This window comes from Leopardus geoffroyi, chromosome B1 (assembly GCF_018350155.1).
Source record: "Leopardus geoffroyi isolate Oge1 chromosome B1, O.geoffroyi_Oge1_pat1.0, whole genome shotgun sequence".
Lineage (NCBI taxonomy): Eukaryota > Metazoa > Chordata > Mammalia > Carnivora > Felidae > Leopardus > Leopardus geoffroyi.
In genome coordinates, this window is record NC_059327.1 from 121,064,065 (window position 1) to 121,088,042 (window position 23,978).

The 23,978-nt window shown below is 38.8% G+C and overlaps 1 pseudogene; it reads left to right on the plus strand.

The window, feature by feature from the left end:
• The first annotated feature begins 431 nt into the window (after positions 1–431).
• LOC123596419 lies at positions 432–23,946 on the plus strand (annotated as a pseudogene).
• The last annotated feature ends 32 nt before the right edge of the window (positions 23,947–23,978 follow it).

Consider the following 23,978-nt stretch of genomic DNA (forward strand, 5'->3'; position numbering starts at 1 on the left):
TTTCCTTCCTACCACACGTCTGCCACATCACTGGCACGAGCAGGTGTTCTTGTCCTCTCCTTTAGCCTTCCATCCCTCTGAGCCCACTCTCGCGATTGCTTCTACCATTCTGGAAGGCTGATGTTAGCTTCTCTCCCACTCCCAACTCTCTGGACCTTGCGAGTTGATGGCATGGGCCTGCCCCACCGGCTCCATTTCCTTAGGCACTGTTATTTCTGATTTGCTCTCAGAAACTTCTGCTGAATGGCTCTCTTCTTCTCATTGCATACTAAGGTCAGGACATTTCACGTCCTTAAACGATTTCAAGAAATATTTCAGCGCATTTGAGTCTCGAAGGTCTTGGGAAGGTAGAAAGTGTTACATATTCACTTCCTTGGAGAGATAGAGACTCCAGCTGAAAGCAAGCCAAGGGTGAGGACTTGGGAGGCGGGATGTTGGGTTCAGACTTCTACTGCCTCCCAGTGGTCCTCCGGGGGATCGCAGTGATGATGCTCCAACAGAGGGAAGAGAGTTCTAGTGAAAGAATGCAGCCAATCCAACTTAATCCAACACAGAAGAGCCCTTATCTGCTGCTTCTTAGTAGTGGCATCGTTATAAATGGGCTGAGTATCTCCTGAGCAAATGTGTTCTGGAATCTGCATTTGTATATCAGCTTTGCCAAATTATAAGCTGTGCAAAATAAGGAAAATAACTGACCCCCTCTGAGCATTAGTTCCCTTTTCTGCAGTAGAGATAATGACACCCACATTGCAAGGTTTGGTGAGAATTCAATGGCATGGCATTGCTAGATTTCCCACCAAGTGCCTGGTACATACTTGGGGCTCAATTAAATGGTAGCTATTTTCCTTTGAATGAAAGGGACACTCGACAAACTGTGAATACATCCTACAGCCACAAGCAGAAAGAGAAGTTCACTGGTGTTCAGTAGGTGGGTATATGATTAGTTTTCCCTCTTTTCAGACAAATAAGCACTCACACTACAGACATTATGCCGTTTTAGTACAAAAATCGAAGTGGTCTTGAAAATTGTAAAACAGTCAATGATGTAATTTCCCCCAAAGTGTATCATATTTAATTCTCTTCTCAGAAAATAAGAGGGGGGGAAAAGAAGAGAAATAGAGTCTTGACAAGTAAAAAGAATCACATGCTTTTAACAGTGCCATGTAAAGGAGTTGAACCAATAAATTATTTTTCCTTTCCTTTAGATCAATCTAGGAAAAATTATTAAAAGAATGCTGGGGATATTTCTTGGTTTGGATACCATGTTGTGGCAACTTCCTTTCTTTTAAAAAGTTCTTTCAATTTGTTTTAAGTTGTTTTCTTAGCAATTTTATCATAAGGAGGAGTCAGTGGGGGTGGGAATGCTATTTGGGGATAATCTTTCAAGAAAAATGACCCGAAATACTCCATAAGGATGAGCCAAATAAAATAGCATTTGAAAGGTAAGAAGCTAAAGTGGTAGGTTTTACAATTTGTATTCTACGCACTAAGAATTTACTGACAAAACCAGCACAGATTATTCTTTTCACATGTTGATTATCACCTGAAGTTTTATCTGAAACATTGCTTCTGATATCGCAACAACTGAGTGATCAGAGGCACACTATCTAGAAAGGAAAGTTTTAAAGAAAGACCATTTACAGACATGAACCCAAATACCCCATTTCAGAAAAAATATAACTGATAGGCGAATGTTACATAAGCTCCAGGAATACTGTGTGTGTGTGTGTGTGTGTGTGTGTGTGTGTCTTCTGTAGCTAATTTGGACTACGTACATGCAGAGCTATGTTTAAGCAAAACCAGTTACCATGGTGACACAGTACCCTATCTAAATGCGGTGTGTAACATCTAATTCTGTTTGTGTGTTAACTATTTAGCTGGAAACTGGGGAGCATCTTAGAAGCCCGACCGATTGAGCAAGTGTATCTCTCTAGGTTTCTCTATTTTTGTCCTATCTCTGTCCTGGTCAGTCTCTTTTGCCTTCGGGTCAAATATTAAGTTTTCTTCTCTACGTGATTATGGACGAATACTTCCTTTTTCTTCGGAACCTGACTCTTCAACTTCAAAAATAATCCAGAAAGGCTGGCTATTTCTCCTGTTAGGATAGGACAGAACTCCAACATGCTAAATAAATCGATTCGTTTTCAGAGAATTTCTTTGTTAGTTCTCATTAGAAGTGGCATTTTCAAACAAATCCCTAATATTAGAGCTTGTTGATCTCTCTAATTTAAGTCTTTTCCTTCCCACACCCAGTCACGAGTTCTTCATTTTAGAGCCATGCTCTCTGGCTGAAGTATGGGGAAGCTGTTTTACAGGAAAAAAAAAAAAAATGGAACACGAGTACACGTTGAAATAAACAAAAAATATATTAATTCCAAACTTTAAAAATTATTTTTAAAAACTTAATATTTGATAAGATCTATTTTAATATTTATAACAGAAAATTATACCCATTTTTCATGATTTTGTTGTTCGGCACTTATTTTTTTGTTGGATCAATGGCAGGGGGCAATTCTAGGTGAAACTATGCAAGAAGCCTTAAGGGGCCTAGAAAGTTCCTGACAAGAGCCAAGTCTTGATTAACCAAGTCTTGGCTCCATGGTCTAGGGGAAGGAATCACATGGGCCATGAATTAAACACAGAATCTCCAGCCAACCTTCCTATAAAGCTGTTTGTAAGAACCAAATCTATAGGTTGAGGTTTTTTTTCATCTCTTCTCCTTTTTCCACATTATAGCAGGTGTCATAATAAATTAAGCTTCCCAAAAAACAGGAGCTAGATGAACAGAAGAATTGAAACATTACACTTTATCAATGAACAAACTTAGAAAATTAAATGATAATGATAATAATAATAATAATAATAATAACAAAGACTCCGTCTGGCCTTCTGAGCACTTGCAATCTAGTGTAGAAATAGGAATATAGAGTTTTGCAGTTAATTATTAAGTGGTGATCTTTTGTTTCTTCAATGCCTACAGCCTTGGGAGTCCACTTATGTAAAAGGAGTAATTTGTTCTATAAGACTATAAGCTGGAGCCTTTGAACACCATAGAGAATCACAGAATTTATTTTGAAAGTACTCACATTATTTAAATTCGATCATAATAGTACAAATTCATGTACTGTGTGGATGAATAGAGTTAATCGATAGTGTTGGATGTGGGAAGTGTGCTGTGTGAGATCTCTTTTTTTTTTGTGAAAGCGATCATGAAAACTTATGATATGCCTATTTCATTTGTTTGCACAGCTAAATGGTCTTTTCCAAGGCGGTGGAACAATTACTTTTCTGGTAAGATTTCAGAACTATTTTATTCCAAATTTGAGGGCAACTCTAATGACAGAGGGGCCATCCTTAGGAAAGTCAAACTGACACTAGGACCTCTTTCTCCTGCTTGGGCCTTGTTAATATACAAGCAAGCTGCAGTTTGGTTAAGCTCTTTTAAGAAAAAAAACTCCCTCTTCATTTTTAAATTATGGGACACAATTGCCATAAACCATGCAGACAATGTCAAGGTTTATGAAGTTCCCTTATGACCTTCATTGCATTGGACCTTCCCCCTCCCCCACCAAAAGGAAACCATCTATTTCACAAGAACAATCACTGCTAACAGCTTGGCTTGTATCTTAAAATGTTTTTTTTTACATATGCAATTATATATGTAAACATACATATTTTACCACTTTGTTACACCAGGAGCATCTGAAGTGTAGACCAGTATCGACACAGTTACCTCTGGAGTCCCAAGGTGTGGGGAATAAGCTTAGGAATTCCCTGAGCTTGCACTGATGGGTTAACAAAGGCATAAACAATAGGAAAGCCATAGGATGCATACACCCAAGTTTGGGTAAGTAAGACTAGGTAAGTAAGACTAGGTAAAGGGCACAAAGGCTCCCAGTATAGGACAAAGGTATAGGAGTAGGAAGTCTCAGGGTGAAAACATCTAAGATGAGGTAAACAAGATTAGGTATTCAGGGTGGAAATGCCCCCCAAGTCAGTATAATAGCAGAAAGCTGCTTTCACAGGAAGGAAGGACCAAATTAGGTAAAGAGATAAATAGGCCTCTAGACTGACCTCAAGGGGCAAAGTTGTCCAGAGCTGAGCTAATTAGCAAAAGAAAGTTGCCTGGTTGACCCTGAGGTAACATGTTCTGTCTTTCTTGTCCCCTAGTCCAGTTTAGGTAAACAGATGTGGGGGCCTCATGTTTACTGTAAACAACCTTCCATATAGCACCAGAAGCTTGTTTTGTATTGACGCAAACACCTAACACCACATATTTCCAAAACCCCCTTTTCCCCATACCCATGAGTGAATGTTCATGGTTTCATTGTCTCCCTGTGCACACCTATCATACTTGTAAGCCTTCTGATCCTAATAAAAACGGAGCAAGGATCCTTACTCCGGGCTCTTGTCTCCTCCCGGACATTACTCTCTCCCGCATTTTTAATCCTGCATCCTACTTTCTTGCTGGACAAGAAAGAACTCCAGACCCAGAGTCTACAACACCAAGAGTGGAGCAAAGCAGTCTTTACTTTGTGTTCATGCCACTTGTCAGTTCATACAGATCCAGTTGGGATGTAATCATAGGGATCCTATTCTCCTCCCTCTGGTTTACTCCTTCTCCTCCTCCACAAGCCCCGGGTCATCCCTGTTACTCTCATTGAAAACACGTATGCTCAAGTACCTAGATCACCTGGAGTAGGAGGACAGGGCCTGCCCCTTGGTGCTGAGCTCTAAAGAGCTAAAGAAACCTGGAGTGCCTTATAGTCTTCAGAGTGAAATATCCACGAGTCAAACCAATATTTTTCTGACTAGAAGTGATGATTTCTCCTGGCAAATGTTTTTGTGTTATGCTACAAGAATCTTTTCATTATGTCTCACCAAGGACCACTCCCCATTAATAAGACATGACAAGAGCAGGGAGAGGAGAGAGAAAAAAAAAAAAGAGAGGAGGTGCCCCACTGAGTGCTATCTAGAAATATTTGTGCCCCTCAACACACATTTATATATTTTAAAAATGGGATCACTCTATGCAGATTATTTCATGTTTTATATATATCTTTTATTTAACAGTGTATCGTGGAGATAAGGTCATGATATTTTTGATGTGTATAAAATTCAACTGTATGAATGTATCAACTATTTGTTTAACAAATCTATTTTGGAATATTTAGTGCCATTTTTTTTTAGTATCTTAAATAATGTTGCAAAGAAAATATTTGTACGTATAGCATACATACTTGAATGAGTACATCTGTAAGATAAATTTCTAGAAATGGAATTGTTGCCTCAAAGTCATGCACATTTTAAATTGTCATGTGTGTTGCCAAAGTGATAAATGGTGCTGAGAGATTCTAGTAGTATGCTTGATAGGCATTTATTCTAATTATTAATTATCAAATAAGTTTCTAAATATGTGGTTTATTAATCTGGGAAAAAGGAGGAGATTAAATAGGGAGGTAGGAAATCAGGAAACCATCACTAAGAAATCCTAGATTCTTAGGTATATTTTGTTTTGCAGATAATCATCCCGTTGACCTTATTCTGAAAGCTCTCTCCTTTTGATCTTGATGCCATTTATTTTTAGTACTATCTCTTATTTATCTGCCAAGTAGTCCATCCATCCATCCATCCATCCACCCACCCACCCATCCAAGATTAATTAAGCTTTCTGCTGAGCTTTGTATTTTACGAGCAAATATAATCACTTGGGAACAAGCTATACTCTTAACATTCAAGAAGCTTATTATCCTACAGATGGACACTAATAGATAAATGAATGAATGAATTGAAGCTTAGGTGAGTGGCGCAAAGGAAAAATACTAGGTGTTATAAAAGCATATAATAAAGGAATCTAACTGAAGAACACTTCTTTGACAGTCATCTACTGACTTCATATTTCCACATTTTTAATAACTTTAGCACTTGATCCTACCCTCTATCATCATCCCTGTTGTGTTCAATACCTAACACCCTGACTCACAGTTCCTTGACTTCTACCTTCCTGTATTCCAACAAACTTATTTTTAGTAACTCATCACAATAGCCTTTGGAATGGTTTTACCGCTATGTTTTCAAATTCTGATACTCTGTCAGTGTGACTGCCTTATTTTCTAACCCTTACTGAACATACTCTTCATCCTTATTAGAATTTCACAACCTGAATGATTATTTCCAATGTAAGTGTTAACATGCAAATGTCTCATATAATCTTCCCCCAAATCCTATGAAATAGTCACCTCCATGATTTCATTCAATGAGTGAAGAAATGTTGGAGAGTTTAGACTTACCCAATGACTTGCAATTAATTAAGTGACTTGAAGTAGGTCTATTTGACCCAAAGCTGGGGCTTGTAGCCCATATGACATTCTACATCAAGGGTCATTTCAGTTTGGGTATTTATAGAAGAAACTGATGAGGAGGGAAAGGGAAGTATAGCAGATTGCAGAGTAGGGGCAATATTTTCAGTGTAGCCTTCTGAGATTTAACAAAAGCTCTGACAATGTTAACTGGACTTACAACCCTCTTACTTCATCTCTGGGAGTTCAAGGAGGTGAGCACTTGTATTGAAGGCTGACAAAGCCAAGTCAGTGGGTCTACCGCATCTTACGTGCTTTGTCAAACTAACCATGGGTGATGTGAAGCTATTGATACAAAGTGTTACCAGGACAATGGAAATTTGTCCATTTTTATGCCAAATAAAATTTGCCACTACTTTTCTCTATGTCAAGCATCTTAGAGAATAGCGCTGATTTTAATGTTCCTAATGCATCTATGATTCACTGTTACTTGTCTCATTTTGGTTTTGTTTCTATTTGATTGTGATACATTCTTAAAGATATTTGTTCGTTTATGTCTTTTTTCATAGGAATGTAAACTCTGAAAGTAAGGACTTTGGCTCTGTCCACTATTGTTTACCTAACATCTCAACAGTGCCTGTCAAATGCAACAGTGAAACTAAGTGGAAGCTAAGATCTGGTAGTTAACAAAACCAAGTTTTAAAAATATTCATTTGCCCATTTTCCATACTTTATTATTTTGTTCATCTCACAAACATATTTTTTGAATCTTGATCATGTGCCGGGCACTGTGTTAGGCACCAGGAAAGTAAAGATAAATTAGACACAAGTTTGTCCTGGTGGTCTCACCAAAAGACATTGAATGATGGAAAACTGCACAGAGCAAAATGTTTGATTGCACTAAGGAAGATTAGTTCATAAGAATCTTGTTGAAACCCTGGAAGAGATAAACACTGAAAAAATCTATAACAAAAAAGAAAAAAATAGAAATCAGTTATTTCTAATTTAAGATTTATAAAATTTCATTTTGAGCTTTGTTTTGTGTTTTATTTGTTTAGTGTCTATTGTTCTATATTAATGAAGATAAATATATATATATATATATATTAATTTTCAAAACTTATTTTGAGAGAGAGTGCACAGGTGAAGGAGGGGCAGAGGGAGACGAAGAGAGAGAAGCCTAAGCAGGCTCCACACTGGCGGTGTGGAACACGGCACGGTGCTTCATCCCACAAACTGTGAGATCATGAGCTGAGCTGAAATCAAGAGTCCAACACTTGACTGACTGAGCCATCCAGGTGCCCCAATAATATATATATTTTTCTATACTATATATATATATATATATATATTTATTTATATATATATGATAATATATATATTTTTATATAAGATCTCAAAAATGTCAACATTTACTTTTTTAGGCAATTTTATTATTTAAGGGTAGGATAAACTGTGGTAAAAAGAGGACGTGTGCACATTGACTCAAAACCAATGGAAGTATATTTCTTGGTCATGTATGGAATGAGGTCAATGTTCTTGATCAGCTATCAGTTCTCTACAAAGTCGCCCAGGGATGCGGCTTCCTTCTTTTGGCTTCGCCATTCTTTAGAGCAATAGTTCAGACCAATGACTCTCCAATGATCTCAGAGTTTGTGAGTTCGATCCCACATCTGGGACCTGATTAGAAATGCAAATTCTCAGGCCCCATCCTAGTCCTACTGAAATAGAAACTCTAGGGATGCGGTCTAGGATTAGCATTTTTCAAAGCTTCTGGATGATTCTGCTGCTCCAGGCTCTAGCCCTACACTGTTTGCATCTAGTAGGTGGATGGGAAAAAGAAACACATCTGTTTCATAAAAGTCTTGACCCAGAAATGTCACACGTTGGTTACTTCCTTCACATTTTATTGTCTAGAAATAAAGCAATAATATAGCCACAGAGTCTTTTTTTTTTTTTTTAAGATTTATTTAGTATTGAGAGAGAGAGAGAGCATAAGCAGGGAAGGGGCGGAAGGTGGGACAGAAGATCCAAAGTGGTCTCTGTGCTGACAGCAGCAAGCCAGATGTGGGGCTCAAACTCACAAACTCTGAGATCATGACCAGAGCCAAAGTCGAACACTCAACCAGCTGAGCCACCCAGGCACCCCTCTTCTACAGAGTCTTAAATGCAAACTCACATACTAGGTAGGAGAATTGTACATTGGAGGGTGAGATATCGCCGTGGTGGGATGTTCTGAAACATGATACTGAGGGCTTGGTTGCAGAAGATCCATGTGCTTTGTGGTAGCCCTAATATAATATAATAGATATTGGCGAGATTTGGGGACGGGAAAAACTCTTTCCTTGCATTCTAATGAGCACTAGTGGGAGACTATATGCTATTTGAGTAATGTTGTGTCAAGTGGCAAGCGGGAAAGATGACTCCACCATGAAGAATAATTTTAAAAAATAAATAGAGCAAGAAGAGACTTGCAGCTGCTGAAGAAGAGACCAGGCCAGTAATAACTGCTTGGGACATGGTGGAAGAGGATGTGGAACTGAGGTGAACAAGTTCAATGGGAGCATGCCTCAAGCTCATCTAGAGGCCTTCTTAAAACCCCATTCCCATGGGGTGCCTGGGTGGCTCAGTCGGTTGGGCGTCCAACTTCGGCTCAGGTCATGATCTCACGGTCTGTGAGTTTGAGCCCCGCGTCGGGCTCTGTGCTGACAGCTCAGAGCCTGGAGCCTGTTTCGGATTCTGTGTCTCCCTCTCTCTCTGACCTTCCCCTGTTCATGCTCTGTCTCTCTCTGTCTCAAAAATGAATAAATGTTAATTTTTTTTAAAATAAAACAAAAACACAGATTCCCTGGCCCCAGCCCCAGGGTTTCTGATTCAGTAAATCGGGGGTGGAAGAGGGAGTTTTGCATCTCTGAGTTCTCAGGGTGATGCTGCTGTGGCTGTCCAGGGACACAGTTGGAACATCACCCGTTAGGGATTGTAAAAGGAGCCTTTTGGAGGGAACCTGGATTTGGGCAAAATCTTCCCTGCCCTGGGGCTTTTTGACAGGTGTTCCTTTGAAATGCAGGCCAGAGCAGTTTTCTTTCTGCTGGCAAAGTCAGATGTGTGCTGAAGACTTGAGGGTTGGAGACTAGGGAGGGTTGGCTGCTTTCCAGAGGAAAAAATCCACAACTTTGCACCTTTAGGGCATGTTTATTAATCCTCATTATACCAGCAGTTCCCCCTGTAGTGGGACTAAGGGGCTAAAGGTGTAACTCATTTCTTTAATTAGACAGTCTTTTTTTAGTCACGGAAGCGTTTTATTACCCTTTCTTCCTGTCTCATGCTACCCATCAATACTGCTGAACATTTTCAAGTATACACAGACAGACATACATAGATGTATACACACACACATACACACACACACACACACACACACACACACATCCAATCCCTTTCACCTTCAGACGAAGGTTTGGCTTCATGTAGCTACTAAGACTTCAACCTTCATTGTAGTCAAGCAAATGCATTAGGAACACGAAATTATCTTGCTTAATTTAGTTGTCCCCCATAGGATAGCTTGCCTAATAAGTACGGTTTCTCCTGCAGTTTAGGCTGACTTTGTGAATTTATTGAATCCAATTGCTCTGGCTGCCTTTCGATCTCTCTTTTCCTTGCTGATTCTGAATTAAAATTCTGTGTTAGCTGCAGCCTGGTATTTCTGCAAACTGCAGGAAGTATGTATTTTCCTTGCGTGTTATTGTTATTATGATATTAATTATACTATACACTCAACTGAATGTCAGCAGTGTCCCAGGAATTGTACTGAGCAAAGATTTTGACAAGGTCCCTGCTTAGGGATTATGTAAAAGCCATTCAAGTGGAATTGAATTAACATATGACTTAGTTTAGTGTGGCTGAACTTGAATATTGATGGATTCTTTGGATGAGAAGTGAGTTTGTGGGAGAGCAAAAGAAATGACCTTTAGAATTTTAGGATTTTTTTTTTCTGTAACATCCCATGATTTTAATAAGAACTCGGTTTCTGTACCAGATAATTTTTGTTTATCATTTTATTTCTCGGAGTTGAAATCAAAGGAGTCGTGGACTCAGAGGGGCAGTAGGGGAGTTGGGATGATGTCTGGTGTCTTCATCACCTCTTTTTTCAGAGAACAGGTAACCGTTCTCTGGCTCCTTTTTTTTAGATTCTTCATTCTGTTTCCGTGTTACATGTAGATGAGATGCAGACTTGTGTTTCATGTTTTAAAAGGTTTGAAAATTTCTCTGTTTGCCTGGGGCACTTCTCCCACCTTGTTTAAAAAAATTATTATTGAAGTTCATCATATGTGAGTAAAGTACATAAAGTGAGTGCACTGATTGTAAATGCGTGGGTTGGTCTATTTTTCCTCTGTGTACATCTCTGTAATACCCAGCTCAAGACACAGAATATTCCCATACCACAGAATTTTCCTCACCTTTCAGTCAATACCTCCCCCAAAGTAATCACTACTCTGATTTCTGTGTTCTAACATCTTGGATTACATTTGCATGCTCTTGAACTTAATATAAATAGCAACATGTAATATATTTTGTTGTGTCTGGTTTCTTTTTTTTTATAATTTTCTTTAATGTTTTTTTATTTTTGAGAGACACGGAGAATGAACGGGGAAGGGGCAGAGAGAGAGCTGTCAGCACAGAGCCTGACGCAGGACTTGAACTCATGGACTATGAGACCATGATGTGAGCCGAAGTCAGACACTTAACTGACTGAGCCACAAAGGTGCCCCGTGTTGTGTCTGAGAGAGTATGTGCTACGTGTCTGTGGTTGTAATCTAGTCTTTACTGCTGTGTAGTATTCTATTTTATGAGCACACACAATTCATTTATCCATTTTCTTGCTATTGGGTATAGGTTGTTTCCAGTTTGGGCTGTTATGACTAAAGCTGCTATTAATATTTTTGTACATGTTTTATGGTGGTCACATGAACTAATTATTCTTGAATCATGGAATAAGCATATGATTAGTTCCAATTTGTAACGGCAGGATTCCCAATTACTATACTAATTTCTACTTCCTCCGGCAATGTTTCAGAGTTCTAGTTGCTTTACATTCTCATCAGTGTTTGGTATTGTAAGTTTTTTAAAATGTTAGCTATTCTTGTGGGCATGTATTAGTATCTCATCTCTAACCTCGTTTTTTTTTCTTTTTATCACTTAATGAAACTTCTAGAGTAAATGAAAAGGAATTCCTGAGGTTGTTTAGAAAGTGCTAGTTTAATCAGCTGTCGATAATTTCAAGCTGTAAGAGACATGTACACAGTTATTAACTGGGCAGTTCAGTGGCAGCTAGTGAGCTGGGATTCCCACAAGCAAACTATTATTATTAAACGCTCGCTAGGCAACAAGTAATTTGCTAAACAATTTATTTGTAGTGACTTACTTAAGGTGTCCTATTTTAAATCTGACAGGACTATCATTGTTCTAAACACTCCTCAGTTTGGGCTGGTGTCACACACTAATGAAATCCAGATGTCCTCACCTGCTCTAAATACACTTCCTTCAAACAGTGAACCCATGGTCTTTAGAGCCCAAGCATTTACTCTGAGAACAGAACCACAAACTAAACACAATAATTTTTCTTCTGAAAAGTCGCTCTCAACATTTTGGTACATTATTGTGATGACCATGTACATATACTCTTGGTAAGTTATTAACTTTTTTTCAAGGAATTTCATTTAGAACATTTGTCTTTGTGCCAAACTGACAAAGTCAAAAGGAAAGTGATCTCATCTCTGTTCAGGCAGTTCTGTAGTTTATTGAAGCCTCCTGACAACTTTTGATCAAAAAGACCAAGCAGGGGAGAGTGATAGAACAATGAAAGAATAATGGAATGCTTTAAAGTGGCTATGAAAACATCCTTAGCAATTGTCAGAATGACTTCTATCTGTGGTTGAAGCCAAATGCTGAGGCCAGAGAAGAAAGGGAAACACTGGCACAGACAAGGAAATTGCTTTAGCAGTATGTGATGGTGACGAGGCCCAACACAGCAGTGTCATATAATTAATAGGAATCAAGAGAATCCAATAAGGAAAGAATAGTCTTTTCAATAAATGTGGACAACTGGGTATCCACAACATGCGAAAGAATGAAGTGGGACTCCTACTTCACAACATATTCAAAAATTAACTGAAAATGGATCAAAGACCTGAATGTAAACAAGCTAAAAACAATAAAGCTCTTAGAATAAAACATAGCTATAAATCTTTGCGACTTTGAGCCACGCAATGATTTCTCAGATTTGACACAAAAAGCACAAACAATCAGAAAAAAAATAGATAAATGGGACTTTAGCAAATGGTAAAACTTTTGTATTTCAAAGGACTCTATACAAATGTGGAAGACAACCCACGGAATGGGAACAAAATATTTATGAACATATATATCTATAAGGGACTAGTATTCAGAACATATAAAAAAGACCTCAGCTCAATGACTAAAATACAAACAAGCTAATTTTTAAAAATGGCCAAAGAGTTTGAATAGACATTTTCCAAGAAGATATACAGATGGTCAAGAAGCACACGAAAGGATGATCAATGTCATTAGTTATTAGAGAACTACAAATCAAAACCACAATGAGATACTGTTTCACACATTTTAGAATGACTAGATTAAAAAGCCTAATAATAGCAAGTGTTGGCAAAGATTGTAAGGAAGTAGGGAGCCTCTCATACATTACCGATGGGAATGTAAAATGCTACAGTCACTTTGGGAAAAAGAGTTTGGCCAATCCTCAAAAAGCTAATCATAGAATTTCCGTGTGACCCAGCAATTTAATTCCTAGGCATATACCCCAGACAACTGAGCATATAACCATACAAAAACTTATTTGTGAAGTTCATAGCAGCAATATTCATAAGAACCAAAAAGTATAACCGAATGACCAGTCCATCAATTGACGAATGAATTTTAAAAAGTGGTAGAATCATGCAATAGAATATTATTCAGCCATAAAAATGAACAAAAATGTGCTGGTATATGCTACAGCATGGATGAACTCTGAAATCATGCTAAGTGAAAGAAACCATATACAAAAGGCCATATTATGATTCCTTTTTTGTCAAATGTCCAGAATAAGCAAATTCATGGAGACAGAAAATAGATTAATCGCTGCCAGAGAAGAATGGGAGTGATTGCTAATGGATACAGCTCTTCTTTTGGTTGGGGGTGATGGAAGTATTCTGGAATCAAATAGTGGTGATGGTTGTATAACCCTGTAAATATATGAAAACCCACTGAATTGTACACTATATGATTTATTTAAAAAATTTTTTGATTTATTATTTTTGAAGGAGAGAGGAGAGGTAAAGTGTGAGAAGGGGAGGGGCAGAGAGAGAGAGGGAGACACAGAATCTGAAGCAGGTTCCAGGCTCTGAACTATCAGTGCAGAGCCCAACACGAGGCTCCAACGCACCAACCACGAGATCATGACCTGAGCCGAAGTCAGACTCTTAACCGACTGAGCCACCCAGACTCCCCTGAACTGTGCACTTTAAATTTATAAAGTATATGGTATGCGAATTATATCTCAATTAAAATATTGTTTAAGAAAAAATAATTAATATGAAATTTGTTTATTTCCTTAATATGCAATATCTTCATATTCTTTATAATCCTTGTATTTAGTATTTTAATATTATTTATTAGTTTCCAGAAATATATGACTTTGGAGTAGTTCTTCAATCTTCTAAGGCTTTAGTTTCCTCAATATAAAATAATGAGTTGGGACGTCTGGATGGTTCAGTCGGTTAAGCATCTGACTCTTGGCTTCTGCTCAGGCCATGATCTGATGGTTTGTGAGGTTGAGCCCTGTGTCAGGCTCTGTGCTGACAGCATGAATCTTACTTGGGATTCTCTCTCTCTCTCCCTTTCTCTCTGCCCCTCCCTTGCCTACTCTCTCTCTCCCTCTCTCTGTTTTTCTCTCTCTCTTGCAAAATAAATAAACCTAAAAAAATAATGAATCAATATGAAAATACTGGGTCAAGATTTCAATAAGAATCTGGCAATTTTCAAATATTCTATGTTGAAATATTATGTTTTTATAATCGTGTAAGAAATATGAAATATTTGAACAGCAACTTGATTCATAGAGATTGTTGTTTTGTATGAAAAAATATATAAAATTAAAAAAATATATAATGAGCAGTGTGTTCAATTGACAAATAGTTTTCATTTTATTTCCTTTTTTTCTTGGATGGTGAAGTAGGAAATTCAAAACACAAAATCAGGGGGTGCTTGTGTGGCTCAGTCGGTTAAGTGTTTGACTTCAGCTCAGGTCATGATCACACGGTTGGTAAGTTTGAGCCCTGCATCTGGCTCTGTGCTGACAGCTCAGAGCCTGGAGCCTGTTTCAGATTCTGTGTCCCCTTCTCTCTCTGCCCTTGCTTTGCTCGTGCTCTGTCTCTGTCTCTCAAAACTAAATAAACATTAAAAAAATGTTTAAAAACCCACAAAATCAGTTATAAAGATTTTCTCCTGGAGTGTCCCTGAACAGTGTCTGTGAGGATGAATGGATAAAGACGATATAATGTGTGTGTGTGTGTGTGTGTGTGTGTGTGTGTGTATAATATACACATATATATAATGAAATATTATTCAGCCAGGAGAAAGAAGGAAATCCTGCCATTTGCAACAACATGGATGGACCTTGAAGGCATATGCTATGTGAAATAAACCAGACAAAGACTTCATGGTATCACTTATATGAGGAATCTCAAAAATACTCAAAGTCATAGAAACAGAGAGTAGAAAAGTGGTTGTCAGGGGCTTGGGGATGGGGGATAAAGTAAGAGGTTGGTGAAGGAATACAAACTTTGAGCTATAAATAAATAAGAACTGAGGATCTAATGTATAACATGGTGACTATAGGTGATAGCACTGTATCGTATAATTGAAATTTGTTGAGAGATTAAAACTTAAGTGTGGTAAGTGTACTCACCAAAAAACAAAAACAAAAAAAAATGAGTATGTGAGTTGATAAATGTGTTAATTAACTAGATGGCATGAATAATGTCGCAATGTATCTTTATAGCAAATCACCACAATGTACACTTTTAAAACCTTACAATTTTATATGTCAGGTGTAGTTCAATAAAGCTGGGGGAAAAAACCATTTTTGAAATGTCAAATAAATGTTTTGAAAGAAAAGATTTTCTCCTGAATATTTAGCATTGGGTATCACTAAATTTCATCCTCACTTCTCCTCAAGGAAAGAAGTCAGTGTAAGAGACTGGTTGCCTCTGTTTGCTCTGGGCACATTAATAGAGAGGGTAAGGTGCCAGAGGAAAAGTGGAAAAGGGAGGGGGAGAGGGAAGGGGAGAGAAAAACCCCGAACTTTTTGAGCAGATACATTAAAATAAAGTGAGAGATCCAAATGTCCCTCATCCACTTTCTTCCAATTCCAGATCTTCTAAATTCTAGATCAACCAGAAGTGTATTAATTATAAACATGGCCAGTGTGAAAACCAATATACTGGTTTTAGTTTTATTCCTCTTTAACAGTATGCTTGAAGTTTTCATTTTCTATGTGCATTTTTTAGTACATTGGGCCCTATGCGTAAACATGGTATAACATACACTTAAGATCATTTTTTAAGACTCAGAATGTTATTTGACAAGTGTATTTTGATAAAAGGTTTACTCTTGTTACATTTTTGCTTCTGTGACATATTGTTGGGCATATGTATGATTTATTTGGATTCTATGTCAGAAATGAAGCCTCAGACATCTAAAGCAAAACGTGATTTGCTTTTCACCTGATTTCCAGGAATGCACTGGATGGAATTGAAATGCAAATGAAACGAACATGAACTTGGGATGAATCAAAGTGCAGGCAGGGAATTTCTTTTTAGAAATTTAGATCCCCACTTTTAGGTCTAGGGAATTTCTGAAGACCAAACTTCGTGTTCCAGGAGGAGAGATGCTGGACATCCACGGGTGGATGCTGGATGTGCAGGTGTTGGCCCTCGGTGCAGCCAGGCGTCAGGATAAACAGTGAGCTCGTTGCAAGAAAGACAGACTTTTTAGTTTGGAGCTAAGTGAGTAGTGATTAAAACAAATAATATCTCTCTATATTAATGACTTCCTGATTTGAAAATCACTGGCCTTGTGAAATTTAATGGCCATTATTAATTACCAGTAACTTTGGAAAAAGACTTGTTATTTTCACATTTTAATAGATTATTCCTCTGCCTGGGAAGTGAGGGTTTTGAGTTGCAAGTCTAGAACTGTTCCGTTTGATTGCCATAAGGGATGCCTGAGTGTGATTCATCTCCATGCAAAGGTAATGGTCCGTTTATTGGAAATTTCCTAATTTTGCTAGGACAATGTCACATCTGCATTATGAGTAATCAAATATGTATCCGTATGTATCCAAGAGTGTAAATTTATAATGTAAAACCTAATGATTCACGATAGACCCCAGATCTTCCCAGAGTATACTTTTTTTTTTTTTTTTAATTTTTTTTTTTCAACATTTATTTATTTTTGGGACAGAGAGAGACAGAGCATGAACGGGGGAGGGGCAGAGAGAGAGGGAGACACAGAATTGGAAACAGGCTCCAGGCTCTGAGCCATCAGCCCAGAGCCCAACGCGGGGCCCGAACTCACGGACCGCAAGATCGTGACCTGGCTGAAGTCGGACGCTTAACCGACTGCACCACCCAGGCGCCCCCCAGAGTATACTTTTATGGAAGACACAAAAGATGTTGTTGGCTTGATTTCTTTAAAAAATATGTATATCAATGATTGTAGTCTCTTGATTTCTTCTTTAATGATTCTTAAATGTCCTGAACATTTTCCCAGACATGGAATGATGTGACTATTTTAAATGCCAATAAAGAGGGATAACACAAGCGACAGGAGAGCTGAGAAACAGCAAGAGGGGCTGTGGCTGGGGCTTCAGAGCATCTTGAGACAAGGGTCCACAAACCCCAGGAAGTGGTGGCGGAACCCAACAAAAATTGGCACGTGTTACCAAAGTGGTAAAGAAAGTGACATCACTTAGGAAACCTGTATTTATTTTCACCTTCATACTGTATTTTGCTCACACAGTTGCTATCTGCTAGCCAATATTCATACCCCAAAGAATGTCATCTTAAAAAATACACAAAATAGGGGCGCCTGGGTGGCTCAGTCGGTTGAGCGTCGACTTCAGCTCAGGTCACGATCTCACGGTTCGTGAGTTCGAGCCCCGCGTCGGGCTCTGGGCTGATGGCTCAGAGCCTGGAGCCTGCTTCCGATGCTGTGTCTCCCTCTCTCTCTGCCCCTCCCCCGTTCATGCTCTGTCTCTCTCTGTCCCAAAAATAAAAAATAAACGTTAACAAAAAATACACAAAATAATATGTGTTTATTGTTAAATGCGAGGAAACATAATTAATTAAAAAATAATGGGGTGAAGGGGCGCCTGGGTGGCTCAGTTGGCTGAGTGTCCCACTTCAGCTCAGGTCATGATCTCACAGCTCATAAGTTTGAGCCCTGCGTCAGGCTCTGTGCTGACAGCTTGGAGCCTGGAGCCTGCTTCAGATTCTGTGTCTCCCTCTATCTCTACCCCTAACCCACTCACATTCTATCTCTGTCTCTCTGAAAAATAAATAAACATTAAAAAAATTAAAAATTAAAAAAAAATAATGGGGTGGGGAAGAAAAGAACTCACCTAAGAAATTTTGGAAAATAGTCTTTCTAAAACAAAAAACAACAACAACAAAAAACTGTATACACCTGCTGTCCTCTTATTAGTAATTTTTTTTTCTCCTAGCAATATGGGTTAGCAATTCTGAAACTGCTTTTTGGGTATAGTAGGATTGCACAAGTAAGTAAAACATATTGTAGATAATTAAAATCACATTTCCTGTGGTGGAGAAAAATATTACAAATAAGGAATAGGAAAAGGCCAAAATGAACCCTGTGGTGTTGAATTGAAATTGGAGGCATCAATATGATCCCATGGCTTTTAATATATTTTTATAGATAGATACAGAGATAAATATAGATGTGTGTGTATATGGGTGACTGTACATACACAGCTTTTCTAATCTGTCCACTGAGTGGGCCTGGAAGAAAGGTGAGCCCAGAAGCAATGAGCATACTTAGTGCCCAGATTTTGGTTTCTAAATACCATTCTCCAATAAAAGAAACCAGGTCTCTGGAGAAATAGTTGATACCCATACTGTTAGGGTAAATACAAGAAGATCCTAGAATAACTTTTTGTACCAGAAAATAAGGAAGTGATTGAAAAAGAATGGATTAGGGGCGCTTGGGTGGCTCAGTCGGTTGGGCGTCCGTGTGAGTTCAAGCCCCGCGTCGGGCTCTGTGCTGACAGCTCAGAGCCTGGAGCCTGTTTCAGATTCTGTGTCTCCCTCTCTCTCTCTGACCCTCCCCCGTTCACGCTCTGTTTCTCTCTGTCTCAAAAATAAATAAACGTTAAAAAAAAAAAGAAAAAGAATGGATTACACTGAAAGGACATAGGAGCCACACTATAGGAGCCACACTATAGGAGCTCCTGGTGGCCGAATTTAGCACAAAATAGATGACAGTATTGAATTATAACCAATAGAATAAAATAAAATAAATATCCATGAGCTCATATTGATATAAATAAATAATCAGACAAACAGATAAATGTGGGAAAAGAGATGTAACTCTTTCTTACAGAATTCCAATTAATCAGTGTAGAAGAAATGAAGGAAATACAAACTTTATTAGGCAAACCCCACAGTAATAATTGCAGACAAATTGTATCGATGGTTGCTAAATTAGTAGGTAAAAGTTGTAGGAGAAACAGGGCGTGTGCATGATCTCAAAAAGTCTTACACAATATATTTCTTAAGCACAAAAAGAAAATATGGAGAAACTTATCAAACATCAACCTAAAATTATTAATGTTAATATCATCAGAATTAAGATATATCAACATCAGGTATACTATAATATGCTGTAGAAGATACCACTTCTGTGATGTTCTTGCCAAAAATGCATAACCTTAATTTAATCATGAGAAAACATCAGCTAAACCCAAATTGATAAACATTCTGCCGACCATTGACCAGTAGTCTTCAAACGTATTGAAGCTATGAAAGCTAAGACTGGGGAGCTTGGGGAAATAAAACTGGAGAGCTGTCACAGATTGGAGGAAACTAAGGAAACACGATAATTAAATGCAATGTGGCAGCCTGGTTTGGGTCCTGGAATGGAAAAAGGACATCAGTGGAAAAACTGGTGAAATTTGAATAAGGACTGTACTTTAGCTAATAATATGTACCAATATTAATTTCCTGGTTTCCAAAATTGTACTCTGATTATGTAAGATAGTAATATTAGGGGAAGCACAATGAAGAGTATCTGAAAAGCCTATGTAGTCTTTTTAGAACATTTCTGTACATTTAGAATTATTTCAAAATAAAAAAAAAATTAAATACAATTAAAACCATGAAAAATCCCCTCCTTGAAAAATGCTACTATGACTCTTCATGACTTTCTTCTGTGTGTGTACATATTTGAAACAACAACAACAAAAATTATTCCTTGATGCTTAAAAGTACAGACTGTGCAAGAACTTGAGTTCAAATCCCAGTTCTCCTACCAGTAGCTTTGTTAGCTTGGAAAATTTTCTTTCTTTGCATCTGTAGCTTATCGGAACAACAGTAGCACTCTTACGTGAGTGATTACATACATACATACATAGCTACAGATTACATGAGTTAATACATTTAAAGTACTTAAGACCATGTCTAGCACTAGTTAAGGTCTCAATAGATGTTAGGTATTGTAAAGATGGCTTACTGTTTTGTAACCCTGGACTAGGTAAGTATTTAGGGACGCTAGGTATTTAATGGCATGCATGAGATACTTAGATAGGTAAGAAATATTCCTGGACCAAAGGGAGCAAAATCCTAGGTACAAAATTCTAGAATTACACAAAATAACATTAATATAATTACCTTGCCTTTTGCCTGATGGGAAAATATTGAGTTTGAACCTCTTCTGTGTTATCAGTTCAGACTCTAAATTTAACTATACAGCCTCGATTGACAGGTGTTTATTTTCTTCCTTAATGACGTGAGCATTATTTTTAAACAATTGTAGAGGAAGATTATATGGAGATGGTGTAATAAAAGCCAAATATGTTTGACTCCCGCTGACTTCCTTCCTGAAACATCAGGAACAACAGGGAATCAAAACAGAAACACAGAGGCTAAGCCTTCCGATTGCCAGCAGCTTCGGTTGCCAGAAGCCATAATCCAACAAGTTTGGAAATTCTTTGCCTCCATGTGACATGCCGAATTAGTAGGCCACAAAGGACAGCATCTCCAGTAAGCAGAGTAGATTTTGAGAATCTGGTCACCATTCTCAGAAGTTAGTGGACACAGAGCCAAAGCTAGAACCCTGTCCAATGGCCTTTCCCAAATCTGCAAGTGAACAGTGGTGCATTGAAAGGAGGAAAAGCAGGGCACCTGGGTGGCTCGGTTGGTTAAGCGTCTGACTTCTGCTCATGTCATGATCTCACAGTTTATGAGTTCGAGCCCTGAATGGGGCTCTGCGCTGACAGTGTAGAGCCTGCTTGGGATTCTCTGTCTCCCTCTCTCTCTGTCCCTCCCCTGTTCATGTTCTCTCTCTATTTCAAAATAAAAAATAAATAAACATAAAAAAAAAGAAAGGAGGAAAAGCAAAGTCACTTCTTCTCTGGGAAAAGACTGTCAGTCCATTCTGTGAGTTAAGATTACTGGGGACATTGAGACCCTCATATCGAAAGCTTTGTAAAGATTAAAACAGTAGCAATATCATGTTGCTGGCTTTTTCCCTTGCCATCCGTCCCATCCATGTTGTTCAGGCTAAAGCATTATCGAACAGATGGCCTATGTCCTGATTATAGGAAAACATAATAGCAAATCAGTGGAAGACCAAACTGGTAGGGAAACAAATTTCAGAGGTATCACTGTGTGTTGGAAATTCCTTACCTTGAGAGAGAATTTACCTCTAAAGCCCACAGGCATTTTAGAAACACAGCAGCTGATTCCACCAACCAGTCCTTCAGGGAACTGCAGAAGGATAAACTCCTAGCTGCTTAAGTAAATACAGCTTTATCCACAATTAACACAAGACCATGTAGTTTTTGTCACAGTAAATTGCCTTCTGTTTTTCTTTCCCCATTTAGGCTTCTACAAGTCCATAAAATGCCAATATTGGAAATAGTCATATCAGTACATTTCCCTTTCAACTGGGGTCACAGAAACCTGAAAGAACCACCCTGACTGTTTTTAATTAACTTCTCTACAGTATAGGGAGGGTGTTGACTCCAGCTCTGAAATACCTATCTCTATCTCCTTGACTCTACTCTTTCCTTTCCCACCCTCCGTATTTTTTCTCCTCCGCACTAGTACAATGCTCTCAAGTCGTTTTCCTCCTTCTATTCTCTCCTCTTCTGTGAGCTGTGTTTTAAGTTCATAAATAATTATGTCATTTCTCTAGATCAAATTCTTTCATGGGTCTCCATTTTCTACGGATTGAGATCCAAGCTTCTTAGAACGACTTGTAAGGATTTTCACGATCCGGTCACAACCTGCCTTTCCAGTCTCACCTACCAAGATTATAGTTTGTATCCCATGCTACGTGACACACATCAGATACTTTCATGCCTCCAGGCCTTTGCACTTGTCGTTCCTTCCAACTGAATGGCCTTCTTCCTCACTGCTACAATGGCAACTGGCTGGTATTCGAATCATCCTTTCTATCTCAGTTTGACCATATTTTCCCTGATGCTCTCCTCTCTATTCTCACCTCGTTTGAATTAATCACTGTCTTATTGATCTCTTTATACAACTACTACAGAATGTATCAGAAAACATCGTATTTAGTTGTGCGTTTAGATTATAAATTCCCTGGAAGCAGGTTCCATGGATAACTCATGTGGGTTTATCCCAGCTTTTCTCCATTTAGTAGGAATTTAATAAATTTATGTGTGAGTGAATGAATAGACAAATAACCGTGACCCAGGGTCTCAGGTATCCCTCAGAGACTTAGGTAAATTTAGACAAAACTGATTGATATTTGGCTAACACTGTTCTTCAATCTATGGAACCATCCTTTGCTTTGTGGACATTAAGCCTGTAAATGGTGCTCTTCAGTCATCACAACAACCTAAAACACAGCTGGACATTGCTTCTTACCTCCTGCAAGGGTGGTACTTTCCTGGGTGGAAACAATTGCTGGTTTGGCCCTTTTCACTGTGTTTCATAAGAATCCAAACAGACTTGCGACCCTATGAGAAAAGAGCTATGGAATACAACATCATGCATTGCACAGGCTTCTCTCAGCTCACTGGCTGCACCTCTCCATTTCCCCCCCAACCTTCATGTTTTCAGCACTTGATCCCTCTTCTGACATCTGTTCTACAGGAAGTGGAATCCAGTCCCTTTCATGCTAATTCCTTTTCTTGGGGAGATCATTGTCAGGTGGCCCCACCTGAATGGTCTGCCTTCTCCTTCCTGATATTCTGTCAAGAACTTTAATATTGTATTATTAAAGCAAACAGTATATATTATGCTAGTAAAGAAATCATAGTTCTAAATTTCCTGGAGGCATTCTCAAATATTACTTATAAGTTCGTGGGAAAATCAGTTCTATTTAGGGATCTATTATGAACTGAATGTTTTTGCCCCGTGGCGTCCCCCCCCCAAATTCATATGTTAAAGTGCCTAGTGTGGCTGTATTTGGAGATGGTGCTTTTAGGAAGCTAAATAGGGTTAAGTGGGGTTATAGGTGTAGGCCCTGATCCAATGGGATTAGTGCCATTATAAGAAGAGACACCTGTGCTTTCTCCCTCTTTTGCCCTCTCTGTGTACATACCAAGGAAAGGCCATGGGAGCATGCAGCTAGAAGGTGGTTTGAACAAGCCAACAGAAGAGGCCTCAGAATGAAACCTCCATTGTGTCTTTTCTGGTTATTGTGGCATGCGGCACCTTGAGCAGCAGTCTCCCATGATACCCTGTGTGAGGCAGTGCGAGAAGTCCTGCAGGGCAACCAGTCAAGCACAGGGAAGTTTTTGGAGACTGGAGCTACAGATCAACTTGAAGAACTATGACACTCAGAAAGACCAATGCTTCCTGGGTACTGTCAGGCTTAAGGCCACTCCCCACGCCAAGTTCTCCATATGTATTTGGGGGGACCAGCATCACTGTGATGAGGCCAATGCTGAGGATATTCCCCACATGGACATTGAGGCACTGAAGAAACTCAACAAGAATAAAAAATTAGTCAGGAAGCACAATGCCTTTTTGGTTTCAGAATCTCTGATCAAGCAGATGCCACGAATCTTGGGCCCAGGTCCCAATAAGGCTGATACAACTTCCCTTCCTTCCTGACCCGCAGTAAGTACATGGTGGCCAAAGTGGATGAAGTGAAGTCCACGGTCAAATTCCAGATGAATTTGGTGCTGTGTCTGGCCACTGCCACTGTTGACTATGTGAAGGTGACAGATGATGAGCCTGTGTACAATATCCACTTAGCTGTGAATTTCCTGGTATTGGTGTCAATGCCCAAGAAGAATTGACAGAACATCTGGGCTTTATACATCAAGAGCACCATGGGCAAGCCCTAGCGCTTGTACTAAGGCACAGCTTAAGGGGCACCTGGGTGGCTCAG